Here is a 13,501-nt window from a genome sequence, read left to right as displayed (position 1 = left end):
CCTTTACCACTGGGTGTCCATCAGTCCTTCCATCACTACTCAGTTCTCCCCCACAAATCAAAAACACTGTCCTTCCCCCAGGCTGCAGCTGCTTTCCCCGCACCATAGGTGAAATCTGACTTTCTTTAGCGTGATTTCCATACCTGCAAGTGTAAAAGGATCAAGGAAGAATCACTGCAATGCTGTAGAGCCTCTGAGCCAATTGAGAGGGATCCTTGGATGAGGCAGAGGAGTGTGAATTCTGCTTCTTCCTTTGGCTCTGCTTCATCCTCCATTTGTGAATATGGTATTTGGTCTAACATCTCCATTCAGCCTGGGCAGGAACCAAACATTGACAATCTCCTGCACCAGCTTTTCCTGAAAGACTGTTATTGCTCTTTAATGCCTAAGGGCTGTTCTTTGACTGGAGCAGGATGAAACAAAGTGTTTGACAGATTGTGGGAAACTAACAAGGTCATAGCCCAGGGCCTGGTCTGGGGCTTTTAGGATCATTTGCCTAGTGTACAGTATCCAAATAGAATGACCACTAGGCTGGAAAACATTTTATGATTTTATTCAACTGCAGATGAACAAATGACACAGGTGGGTTGGTCCCGAAAGAGCCTGTGTGTAGAACAAAGGAGTGCATGAGACTTTATAATGTTCCATTGAAGGCAGGGAAAGATGATGCTTTTTGGGTCAAACCAATAACCTGGGGTCTCTACCCCTTGCACATCCCACGGGACCACCTATTGCCATTATGCTAAGTTACCGGGAAAAGGTTACAAAAGTTCTCTTGTTAATATAAACAATTTCATCCGGCCTTGAAAATAGAACATATCAGCCTTGGTAACATTTCCAGATACAGTCAAGAACAAGTTTCTGGGCCTTCTACTACGAAACACCAAGCTTCTCTTTACAGAACAATAATTAAGAAAATATTATTTCAACCCCTACTCCATCAAGGAGGCCAGCAATTTGAAAAAGGCAGGAAGAGAAGCAAGGCTGATTGAGGAGATTGAGGGCTGAAGGAGCAAGGTCTCTTGCATGGGACTGGACAAGAAGTAGCCAACCTGCTGCCTTGTAGCAGTCCCCGCTCGCTTCAATTGTATTGAAGGAATAAAAATATCCTGTGTTACAAATCTAAAGGAAACTAGATCCAAATAATGTGGCCTCTGTAAATATTCCCTGGTTAGGGAATGTGGACCATCTACAAAATAAACAGGTCATACTACTTGTTCACACACGCACAGCGATGTTATCTGTGGCAGTGGCTCTTAAAATATGAGGCAGAGGGGGTGACTGTGCTCATGCTGTAGCACTGCCTGTTATTATTATAAGCATTGTCAGCTGGCCTGGAGAAAAATGCCATGTCCTTTTCTTAGATTAGTGTGTGGAAATGGTCAGTTAATTCTTTACATGATATGAAAGTAAATAACATCCCTGGGTAAATAATGTCCCATTTAAGCCTCTTGTAAAGGGGAAAAGAGCCTCTTGTGGCACAGAGTGGTAAGGCAGCAGACATGCAGCCTGAAAGCTCTGCCCATTAGGCTGGGAGTTCAATCCCAGCAGCCTGCTCAAGGTTGACTCAGCCTTCCATCCTTCCGAGGTTGGTAAAAGGAGTACCCAGCTTGCTGGGGGTAAACAGTAATGACTGGTGGAGGCACTGGCAAACCACCCCGTATTGAGTCTGCCATGAAAACGCTAGAGGGCGTCACCCCAAGGGTCAGACATGACCCAGTGCTTGCACAGGGGATACCTTTACCCTTAAAGGGGAAAAGCAAGTTAACAAGTTTAGTTGTTGAGTGTAAGATCTGTAGGGGCTTGTGGGGAGAGCAGTGTGCCCTTGTGCACATCCACTGAAACCTCTGCTTTCAGAGTGCCATTACTATGGGTTAGGTAGCCTCAAGGCTAGAGGGTGAGCACTCATCTTGGTCCAGCTCCTCCTCCGGTGTCCTTCACAGTTTAAGGGCTGGAAAGCATATCAGCATTCCAAGAAGAGTGCCCTCCACCAGGAACCAGGAACTGCATCAGGAACATTCATACTTGCGGAGTGCACTCTCCTGTACTTATTGATTTCCCCTCAAAGATCCTTTCAGTTGTGAGACATTTTGTCAGATAAGCTGTCACTGAAGCAGGACTCGCTCTCCTAGAAAGTGGAGAGATGGTTCCAGTTTAAAGGGCCACAGGATGTACTAGGCATGCATTCAAATGTATATCCCATAGGGGAATTCAGTCAGAAGCAGTGCAGTGTGGAGTGGCAGAATCCAGACTGGGATACATATTGTCATCAATATTCACTGCAAATGATTATGAGCTTCACTGACTGATACATTTTCATTGAAAGTATCTAGATAGGTGGGTATCTTTAAATGCTGTCATATTGTAACACATTATAATTTGAAAATTAATGCAAAGGAATTACTTTTTCAAGGCAATGCTGAACTATACCTGTTCCTCAAAGCAAGTGGCATCTGTTCCTGAGCTGGGTTGCTTCACTTTTAAGTATCATTGATAGTTGATTGACTGCCTAGGAGAGCAAAACACAGCCTCTTCATTATGCTAATAGGGAAGTAATAGAACCTCAATGACATGTTTTTTTACAAATGTGCTTGCCCCAGGCAGGATAATCATTCCGGATAATCCCTTTGGAATGAATGTGTATCAGACTTTGAACTGTTGCTAAGCAAAAATTCAGTGTTCATCACTCATGAAAATACTCTGAACTGCATACGGAAACTTAGAATCACTGCTCTGTCCCCTGATAATATCTCAGTCATAGTAATAAGTTTGGAGCTAAAATTCTTGATAAAGCATAAAAAAAATAATGCAGCACTGTTCTATTGCACTTTTAAGAATGTCCCAAAAGTACTTTGTGTACTTCCTTGGTAATCACTGCAACAACCCTGCAAGGTAGGTCTGTTATATAGAACCAATTTGCAAATAAACAGCTGAGGCTGAAAGGCCGGGGTTAATTGAAGGCAATCCAGAAAGCTTGTGTGGGCAGGATTTGAACAGGGACTTTCTATCTTTTGTTAGATCACCAGGAAAGGTATATTTTAACAGACAGTAGCAGTCATCTCCATCAAAGACACAATAAATTATTCATCGTTCAGAATAGAGAACTGGAAGCGTATGTTTAGCATATTCCCATTTGAGGCAGGCATCTTTCATACATCTTTCAGAACTGGGATGGAGAATTAACACGGAGTTTGCTTTGTGCATTGTAGTGCGAATTGTCATTTATGCATGCATAATTTTTAAATGTTAACATTTAAACCTTTTTGAAATTTAACAATGAAAAGTGATGAGTACATTTAGTGAACAAATGCATTATATATATTAAAAAAACTTCAAACACTATACTGTGTGATCTGAGCCTGTTCACCTTTTAACAGAAATTACAAAGCAGCAGAAGCCACATCTGGGTGTTTTTTTTTCTTTTTTCACACCATACTTTCTGATGGAGCAGACTTGTTCTAGAGCAGCAAGTATCAAGTATAGTGTAGCTGAACAGTTAGAATGTGGATTTTCATAATAATCTTTCATGTATGTGGCCATTCTTGGTTCATTCTGGGTTTCATTTGTCAGTCCTGTGAAGAGGTGGAATCGGGAAGGCAACTGTAAGCTGCTTTGAGACTCCTTCGTGTAGAGAAAAACAGCATATAAGAACCAACTCCTCCTCCTCCACTGAGCAGAGGGTTGGACTAGATGGCCTGTATGACCCCCTCCAACTCTATGATCCTATGATTCTGTTGTCTCCAACTGTGACTATGTTATGGTTTGTAGTAGGCTTTGCTAGGCCAGTTAGTAGATAAGAAGATTTAGCTGATGTCAGAGAGCCTTTTAGTGACTGGCTGCTCAAACATACTTCATTGGAGACTGTTAATTGAGAAGAAAGAGTTGGGAACTGACTGCTGGGAAAGTTGGCAAGGAGGAGTGGGAGGATAACTGAAGCCCCCCCCCCCCACCTTTGGGTCAAAAAAGGCACAGAGCTTCTAGTTTAGAGAAAGGGCAATTCCACACATTTTTAAAAAAAGTATTATGCCAGTGAAATGGTGTAGCACTAAAAATAACTGCACCATTCCTCACCTTCTGGATCTCTTGTTTTCATCTGCCACCTTCTCATGCTCCTTACACTCTACATGCCTTCTTGGACGCACTATACACATGACTCTCTTCCTCCTGTCAATCAAGCCAGGCAGCCAATCCCCTTTCTCCATCCTTTAAAGGGCCCACAGTGTCAGCTAATTTTTTAAAAGTGAGACTTCTCCATTGAAACACCTATGCATCTAATCATAAAACCCCATCCCCGGGAGAAGGGAGAGGGAGGCGGGTGTGAGGGTGGAACATTGGAGGTGAAGATAGCCTCCATACATTTCCTTAGCATGTGGCTTGCTGGTTGCTCTCCTCTAGCTTGGACTTTTGAGCCTGGGGAATCCACTTTATGCAACTAGCACTTTCCCCAACTAGCGCTTTCAAATGGAGGATATAGCTACCAATTTGCTGCTTGGACACTGGATGTTGGCAACTTTGTGTAAAATGCCAAAATATGGCATCTTCATAATGTAAGCATTTCACTATATTTATTGGGTGCGGAATGACCCAAAGAATTTCCTGCCCAGTTGAAAAGGGGGATATAGTTCTAAAGAGTGGAGTGATGCTGATTTGTTTAGAGAAGGAATCTAGGTACTTTGTAGTGTATCCCTGCCTTTTGAAACCTGGAGAATCAGTTAAACTCAAGAATGTATATTGAAGATGCAGAAAATACAGCCTCTCATTTAGTTTTTGAACTTCCAAAAGCTTTTTATGCTCCATTTTCAGAATAATCAAGATGGGGATCTTACCTCTTTCCTCAAGTTCCTAGGCTGAGCATCCATTAAAACATAAGTGATGACAGGGTGAGACAGTCACAGACCTATAAAGAAGAAAACAGATAAAGAGGCTGCTCAATCAGAAAGGAAGTAAAAATGAAGGGACAATCCTGTATGGTGGAAGGTGGGGGAGAGTGATGTAGCTATAGGTGCCTACGAGAGTTTGGATAGGATGATATTGCTCTCGTAAAGGAGGGAACAGAGACAAAGCCAAAACCACACTTCGCCATTTTACTGAGAGGAGGTAGAGAATGGCAAATATGTTAACCATGGAAAGTTTCTACCTGGAGTTATCAGGGAACTCTGCAATTTTGAGGGTTGTATATTGCTCTCTGAAGACTGGTTACTTGCTGAAGGAATATCTATTTGTGTCTGCATTATAATATGTGTGAAATTAATGTGACCAAAATGTCTTAAGCTGTATTTTTTTTCCTGGCAATGGCCAGAAAGGAAAAAAAACGTTTGCCCCTCTCCCCTAGTAGACTGGCAACTCAATTCTTCCCACAGCTCACTACTATCCATATTTCCATATTGGTGTCATTTGATTGAAAAAACAGCTACTCCCACCTCTTCCCCTTGTCCTCCATAGCTAATAAAGGCAGATTTGTACATTATCTATCTATCTATCTATCTATCTATCTATCTATCTATCTATCTATCTATCTATCTATCTATCTATCTATCTATCATCTCTCTCTCTCTCTCTCTCTCTCTCTCTCTCTCTCTCTCTCTCTCTCTCTCTCTCTCTCTCTCTCTCTCTCTCTCTCTATCTATCTATCTATCTATCTATCTATCTATCTATCTATCTATCTATCTATCACTCTTCCAGTGGTCTCACAGCAATTTACACAAGATAAAAACAGTAAAAAAATACAATAAAACCCCATAACCCCCCCTCTTAGAAAAATTAGACAAAATTGATGGAGACTTCTTATTTAACCTTCTCTAGTACCCATCCCCCCCCGTTCAGCTGTTCTTTTTCCTTCCCTCCCTCCTTCATGATGGCAGAGACCATTTCCCCCCCTTTTTAGTGGGATGACTGGGGACATTGTTTAGTGGGACCTTGGGCCAATTTATTTGAAACTTAAGAAAAAAGAATATATTTTGTGCAAATGTGATGCCATTGTCCTTGAAAATAGCAGTCCCAGTCCCTTGAAATGATTTTCTATTAAACATAATGGTCCCAGAAATCCAGAACCTTAAAATTAACATAGATTTGCATACCTCCTCTTCATTCCTGGATTCAAAATTATACCATATTTTTTTCTTGGTGCACATCCTTACTGCCTCCTATTCACAGAGTCCTGTGTTTAGAAGGTGTCTTGGAGGGTAGCCATTTTACCCTACTTAGCTCAGGAAATCAAAAACATTCCTGATGGCTGTTTGTTCATCTTCTGCTTGAAGGGTTTCAGTGAGGGAGAGGCACCACCTCAGATAAATGGATCTATTGTTGAACTGCTATTAACATTAGGACATTTCTGCTAATATTTAACCGAAATAGACCACCCTGTCACTTAAGCTTAGTCATGACCTTTGGACAGAAGTCTTTGCCCTTTGGTGTAGGATAGTTTGTCTAGGCTTGCAGTTTCTTCAGGAATAGTTGAATGTTTTACTTTACTTAATATTGCTTAATATTGCTCATTTTGTGATGGTAATAATTAATTTTTAATAATCTTAATTAACGTTGCATGAAGTCTTTCCAGCTTAATAGTGTCATAAGAAAAAAATCCATTGCAATACAAAAGGGTCCCATTGTTTGGCAAAGTACACCAAGTTAGCCTTCCTTCACAGCCCAGATCCATGATTCTGTCCAACTACACCCAAAACTTTCATTAACTGCTGCATAATCAATAATGCTGATGTCGCTCCCAGTGGCATGCTAATATATATTTTTCATTCAACAAACACATTTTGTAGGGGGGGATGCAATAAGTTCTTTGAAATGCTCAAGTTAATTCAGAGATACAATTAGTAAACTGGGGTCGTATAATGGCTTCTACCATGTGAAGATATGCTTACAAAACATGGTATATCTTTGCACAATCTACGAGTGAAAGGAGCTTTAAGAATTGAAAGGTGTGGAGTGAACATCAACAGAAATTAAAAATCATCCCCCCCAATGAAATGTAACTCTATGGATGCATGATTAAATAAAGAATCTCCTGCAGGTATAGGATAGCAATCTAAAGAACTCATCAATTCAAACTATCACCAAGTTTCACAGAATGCAGGAGGAACATTAACCTCTACTTAAAAATCCACCTTCCAAAGTCAATACAGTTGAAATCATCTTCTCTCTTTGTTGAATTAGACCACAGTTTCTTGTATTAAATACTGGTTGCTATGTCTGAGCTCTGAGACTATCATTTAGCAGCTCTGCTTGGGGGCACATAACACAGTGAGCAAAACCTCTGCTCTGTTCCCTGCTCTGATGACTGCTTATGTGAATGTCAGAAGAACTGCCTGGAACTTGAGGTAGCCCTGTAGATTTCAGATGGTATGAATTTAATTCTGTATTTGCCACCCTCAGTGACTGAAGTTTTAAATTATTCTGGGAGAAGGCTGCAGAGCGACAAAAACAAGACAGAATGGTGGGTTTTGCTGGGGCCAGAAACTGAAGCTGGAAGAGAGTCTTCTGGGGATTTTAAATAATGGTTTCTTTTCTATGAACATTCTTACTCAAATGTCAGACTGCAGGTACAGCCATATGCTGTGGACAATCTCCATTACAGAAGGGGCAAAAATGGTGCAAGGCAGCAGCTTTGTGCTTCCAAATTCACTGCAAACTTCACCGATCATAGCCAACCAAGTTAACACATTGTACAATCCCCCCTTGTCTTTTTGCTTTTAGTAACAGGGCCTGATTATGCCCAGTAGGTTGATTAGGTGGAACTTAATGAAGTTCCCAAATCAAACTTGGAGCCAAAGGGCATGAGTGACTCTGGTATTTCAAACCTCAAAGCCATCTCCTCTTGATGGTCAACAACTCAGTAGGAGTGAACACCAACTCCTCCTAAGGAAGTACAAGTCTCTCTTGTTTTTGAGCCATAATGCATCAGAACTGATGCACCATCAATTTAAACAGTTATTTTTCAGCCATCCCCCCACCCTGGATCTCCTATTACTTCTCAAGTAAATTGATGGTAACATTATAATTTAGTGTGGGATCTGATTGTCATTCATGCTAGCCAAAGACTGGGACAATTACTTATACAGTAACGCCGTGTGAGGTTTTCAGTTCTCCATCATCCCCTAGAAATGTTACTTATATATTAGACCAGATTGCCATGAAATGGATAATCAGGAAATTGTCTCATGAAAAAGCAGTGACAGCAGGGCTGATTCTACACTTTGTTTTTTTCCGGTGTGGATCCTGCTGAATCCAGATTGATTTCAACTTCGTCTTCCTCCCCCCCCCCCAAATGAAACAGAAAAGTGTTCTGCACGAGGTTAGGGAGGCCCAGAAGGGAAGGGGGAGCCGAGCCCAGATGGAACCTCTTTCTTTCTTTCTTTCTTTCTTTCTTTCTTTCTTTCTTTCTTTCTTTCTTTCTTTCTTTCTTTCTTTCTTTCTTTCTTTCTTTCTTTCTTTCTTTCTTTCTTTCTTTCTTTCCTCCTCTCCTCTTTTCTTTTCTTGAAGGGGGGGAGTGGATTGAAGACAACATAGGAGGGAGAAAAAAAAAACACGAGGCAAATCTCTACCCACAGAAGTTACTGCTTCTGCAGCTTCTGGAGAGAGAAAATTAGGATTTCCCCTTTAAGAAAGGCTTACAGACTAGGCAGCCTTGGCCAGGGCTTCTCTCCCATGGGACATGATTTCTCAATCAGCTTCTGAAAACACCGAGGGTTATTTCCACTCTAAATATTGCAGGATAAAGGTAGGGTGACTCCGGATCAATCATTTTTGTTGCAGAAGGAAAATTTAAATCGGCCAACATCAAAACAGAAATCGCATTCTGTGTAGATGGCAGGGACTGAATCGACCTGGGATTGGAATAAAAGCTCTGTGCAGCTTACACCCAGGTATGTGACTGCCTCATGCTTCCACATCTGAAGTTTTCTATATAATGTAGAAAGGGAAATCTAGACATTTCCTCTGTTGCAAGCTCATGAGAGTAGACTGTCTTGCAGCAATGTGATGCACAATTTATACTAGAAAGCAGCTCTTGGTTGCACATCACTCTACACCAATTGTGAAACTTAAATTTCTGACTCTTAAGCCAATGCTACATCATGCTCTAGAAGCAGAACTTCTTTTGACACTTAGCTTACACACCAATGAATTTGGTAATTGGTCTGGATTTCCACTGTGATTTGCAGGGGCTGCAAATGCTCATAGTTCATGGCATTTGACACTACAAGGGACTCTAAGAGATACCATGATGTTCGTGAATGAGGATAATTGGAATCCTGTGGTGTTTGCCATTAATTTACCTTCTCTGGAGGGTGTATTTACCCTCATAGAAGGATTTTAATAGAGCCTTATGGCCTATGGCATGTTGTGCTCACTTCCTGGAACAATTGCCTTGCAAATCAGTTGGATTCAAGTTAGAAATGGATTTGAGTTAGAAAAGAGGAAAACAAATTATTTCAGATGGTGGAAGTTTTGAAAGGCAGTGTTTTTTTATTTGTGTTTTTTTTGGAAACCTTTCAGCTGATGTCACAAACTTACTGGGTCAGTAATAGTCCATCCATGGTCGAAGCTTAGATATCATCTCATCATGCAGGTAACCATGTACTGTGTGGTGCTCTGTTCAGAAAGGTAACTGCAATGTTCCTTTTTATGGAGGGGAAATTCATGTGGGTTGTCTGTATTGTCTGTGAGAAAACATGCATAGAGTAGGGAGGTTAGCCTCCAGGTGGGGCTTGGAGTTCCCCCACAATTACAACTGATCTCCAGGCCTCAGAGACCAGTTCCCCAGCTCTATGGCATTATACCCCACTGAGGTCCCTCTCCTCCCCAAACTATGCCCTTCTCAGGCTCCACCCTCAAATCTCCAGGAATTTTCCAGCTCTGGCAATCTTAGTTGGGAGGGGGGGAGGCTGTGGCAGACACCTGTTTTTTCATCATTGGCCAGTCCCATTCACTGGTCCAGAAAATGTTTCCAGGGATTCTGTGTGACATTATCATATTCTAATTTTTAAAATCGTCGTGGAAGAAAGAGGCCTAAAACAAACAGCAGGGGACCGAACATGTTATGGTAACATCTCCCAAATGGTTATAATAGGGAAGAAGAAATGGCTCCTGCAAGCTGCATCTCACTCAGAACTTGACAACTGTTCCCAAATACAGGCAGGGTTCCAATATGATGACAAACCATAACTGTGTGCACAGCAAACTGACTCCACCCCCAAAATCTCCAGGGATTTCCCAGCCTGGATCTGGCAACCCAACCCCTACAACCCACATTAGTGGCCAGGAGGACCTGGCAACTCCAGCTGAGTTTTCTGTGTTACTTGGTGAGCGCTCACCAACTCTTACTAGCCTTTCTCCTGGTTGTAGGATTGATCCAGAGTCACCCTACCTTTATCCTGCAACATTTAGGAGTGGAAATAACCCTCAATATTTTCAAAATTGAATTGAGAAAGCATGTGGATCTCTGGCTACATCACATTTGCCATGGTAGAGAAGCCCTGATTGGTCAGGGCTGATTCCCATGATAGAGAAGCCCTGATTGCCCAAGGCTGCCCAGGCTTTAAGCTTTTCTTATAGGGGAAATCCTAATTTTCTCTCCCCAGAAGCTGCAGAAGCAGTAACTTCTGTGGGTAGAGATATATCTTGTGTTTTTTTCTCCCTCCTCTGTTGTCTTCAATCCTCTCCCCCTCCCCTTCAAGAAAAGAAAAGAAAGAAAGAGGCTCCGTCTGGGCATGGCTCCCCCCTCCCCTTCTGAGCCTGTTTCAATGGTGAGGGGGGGAAAGAGGAAGACCGAGTTGAAATTGATCTGGATTCAGCAGGATCCACACTGGAAAAAATCTAAGTAAGTGCAGAATCAGCCCTTGTTTGGGTGTTTATAGGTGTTTATATACCCTCCTACAGACCCCAAGCCCATCTTGTGGAGAGAGCTTTTTCCACAGTTGTTCAACAGCATTTAAATGCATTTTGTTCCATTTAAATTCATCAGAGCAATACATAAATAAATCAGTTTTCCCAAATATTTTTTGAATTCCAAAACTATATAATTATTAGAATTCAGGAAAATAGGAATTCCAGTAATTTTCAGGTCCAATATACCCAAACCTGAAAAATACTGTAAAATACTGCTGTCTAGAGCTGTCTGCCCATGAGGTTGGGAGTTCAATCCCAGCAGCCGGCTGAAGGTTGACTCAGCCTTCCATCCTTCCGAGGTCAGTAAAATGAGTACCCAGCTTGCTGGGGGGTAAAACGGTAATGACTGGGGAAGGCACTGGCAAGGCCACCCTGTATTGAGTCTGCCAAGAAAACGCCAGAGGGTGTAACCCCAAGGGTCAGAAATGACTCGGGGATACCTTTACCTTTAATTGACACTGGTTCTCTTTGGGATATTTGTCACCCTAAGTAGAGTACTACTGACATGCCATGCTGCTAGCACCTGAGTAAAAATTCAGCCTCTGCAGTGCACTGGCACTCACTCCTAATTGTGGCATCCTCAACAGCCACTGAGATGATTTGGGTAGATAATCTGCTCTGATAAAACTCTTAGCTTCTGTTTCTGTTCATTGCATCCCTTCCTCCTGTTTTCATATACATTGGAGAATGCACAGGGAAGTCCCATTACAAAGGATTCCTCTTGTGCATGCAGGGCGTGTTATCCGGTGATGTGTGAAAGCAGCCATAGTCACAGCCTGTGTTATCTTGCAGCACTATTTGGCTGTAATACCTGCTTTTCCCCAGGGCAATCTATAAAACTGTGAGATGGATGAAGGCGGACTGCATGAAGAGATGAGGTTGTACGATGGCTTCAAGACTAGCAGAAGTGCTGATAGTGCTAATGGACTAGACTGTACTTCATATCTAAAGAAGCACAGCACTTCAGAAAAGAAAAGAAAAAGAAGAAGGCTAAGCCTGTATATCCAATGTTCTTCTGAGGCTAGAAAGGTGGGGAAAATCAAGCAGAAATTAGAGGAATCATACCATGGCAATCGTCTACAAAACTCAAAACAGCATGCTAAATATCTGGGGGGGGGGGCAGGGAAGAAAGTATTGTGGGACAAAATGATCAAACCCCCTAAGCTACCCCCATCATGCCTCATTAGAGACCTCTCCTGCACCAGTCCTACTGAAATAAATGACAGCTGTACAAATGCAGGGCTCCAGCTAATTTCAGTGTTGGGCTTGATTGTTTGAGCCCTTTATCCCCAGAATACCTGTCAGTTATATTGCCAGAAACCACTCTTGTATTTATTAAATTGCTGTGTGATCACTGCCTGATTACTGAGTCTGAGTCTGCCACTATGTTTTCACTTAAAATTACCTCCAATGGGAGCTGTTGGGGGGAAAAAAAAGAAAGAAAAAGCTAGTGTTCTTGAATAGCTGTGGCTGCTTCCTCGATTGGAGCTGATTTTCAGGAGACAGGGTGTAGGAAGGATTGCCAATAGCCCTGAGGGGGGTGGGGAAACCTTTCCCTTTATAGAGGCTTAATGTGTGGTAATGGGCAGCTGAAGCTTTTCTTGGCATGGCACATTTATTTTTATTTATTTTGTAATTAAATTTAGATTTCACTTTATATTTGGAAACTCAGGACAGATTGTAATAATATATATAATATAAAAGACATATAAATTACCAAAAGAGATGATAAAAATTAAATTAACTAGTATTAAATTTAACAATTAAACATTAAACCCAGGATTAAATGTAACACATTAAAATTGCCCATAATGCTTGTCTCCTGTATGAAGCAATGGGGTGGGAGGTCACATGAGACAGGCCTCAATACAGATATTAGTTCACCTGCTAAATAACATCCCATTAAGCTTCTGCTAAGCTTGCAGGACATTTCTTCTCTTCCCATTAGAGGTCAGCAAAGGTGACCCACATAATCCCAGCTGAGGGGAAGCTGCAAATGTGTTTGAAATAAAGGCAGTCTGACTTTATAAGAAAGATGCAGGCACACCTGAAGCTGATGCACTTTGTTGAGGGGGGGGGGGGTTACTGCCTATAGGATGGTCTCTGCTTTCTCTTACACTGTAGTGATATAGTTTTAAATAAAGCAATTGTGTCAAAGGCACCATAAATCTCTATCCTCCCATAGGAACCAAGCCTGGTAGTGCTGCTGCTGGAATTTCATATTCAGGGAAGTAGGAGGCAAATAATGTCTAGATCATTATGTTTTTCAGGATGATGCAGGTTTCAAAAGATGTCAGAACCTGAGGCTTTGCTCCCTTACAACTACCACCTCCTGGTAAAGCCCCATTTCTTCTCTTACTACTCCACAACAAATGTAAATTGTATTTTTCAGCAACAGAACAATATTTAGATGTTGACAAAATCTGGTTTAATTCTTAGTAAATTACTGCACATATTTTGGCTTAAGAATAATTTGTCACAAAATAATTAACCCTTCTTCATAATCCAAAAGGAAAATCAAAGAAAATCAAGGACTAGATTAAAATGTAGCTTTGCTCTTTTCCTACTGGGATAAAAATAAATAAAAAAATATTCCTGAAGTCAT

The 13,501-nt window shown here is 41.5% G+C and overlaps 1 long non-coding RNA gene across 1 annotated transcript in view; it reads left to right on the top strand.

The window, feature by feature from the left end:
* The window catches only part of LOC143840550 (uncharacterized), a 294,577-nt gene that overhangs the window by 55,773 nt on the left and 225,303 nt on the right, over positions 1–13,501 (top strand). The window contains exon 3 of the long non-coding RNA XR_013232236.1: positions 13,167–13,231. This is a non-coding gene — a long non-coding RNA (uncharacterized LOC143840550). The remainder of the gene's footprint in view (positions 1–13,166; positions 13,232–13,501) is intronic.

The sequence above is a fragment of the Paroedura picta genome, chromosome 1, assembly GCF_049243985.1.
Source record: "Paroedura picta isolate Pp20150507F chromosome 1, Ppicta_v3.0, whole genome shotgun sequence".
Lineage (NCBI taxonomy): Eukaryota > Metazoa > Chordata > Lepidosauria > Squamata > Gekkonidae > Paroedura > Paroedura picta.
This window is presented reverse-complemented; position numbering and strand designations above follow the sequence as displayed.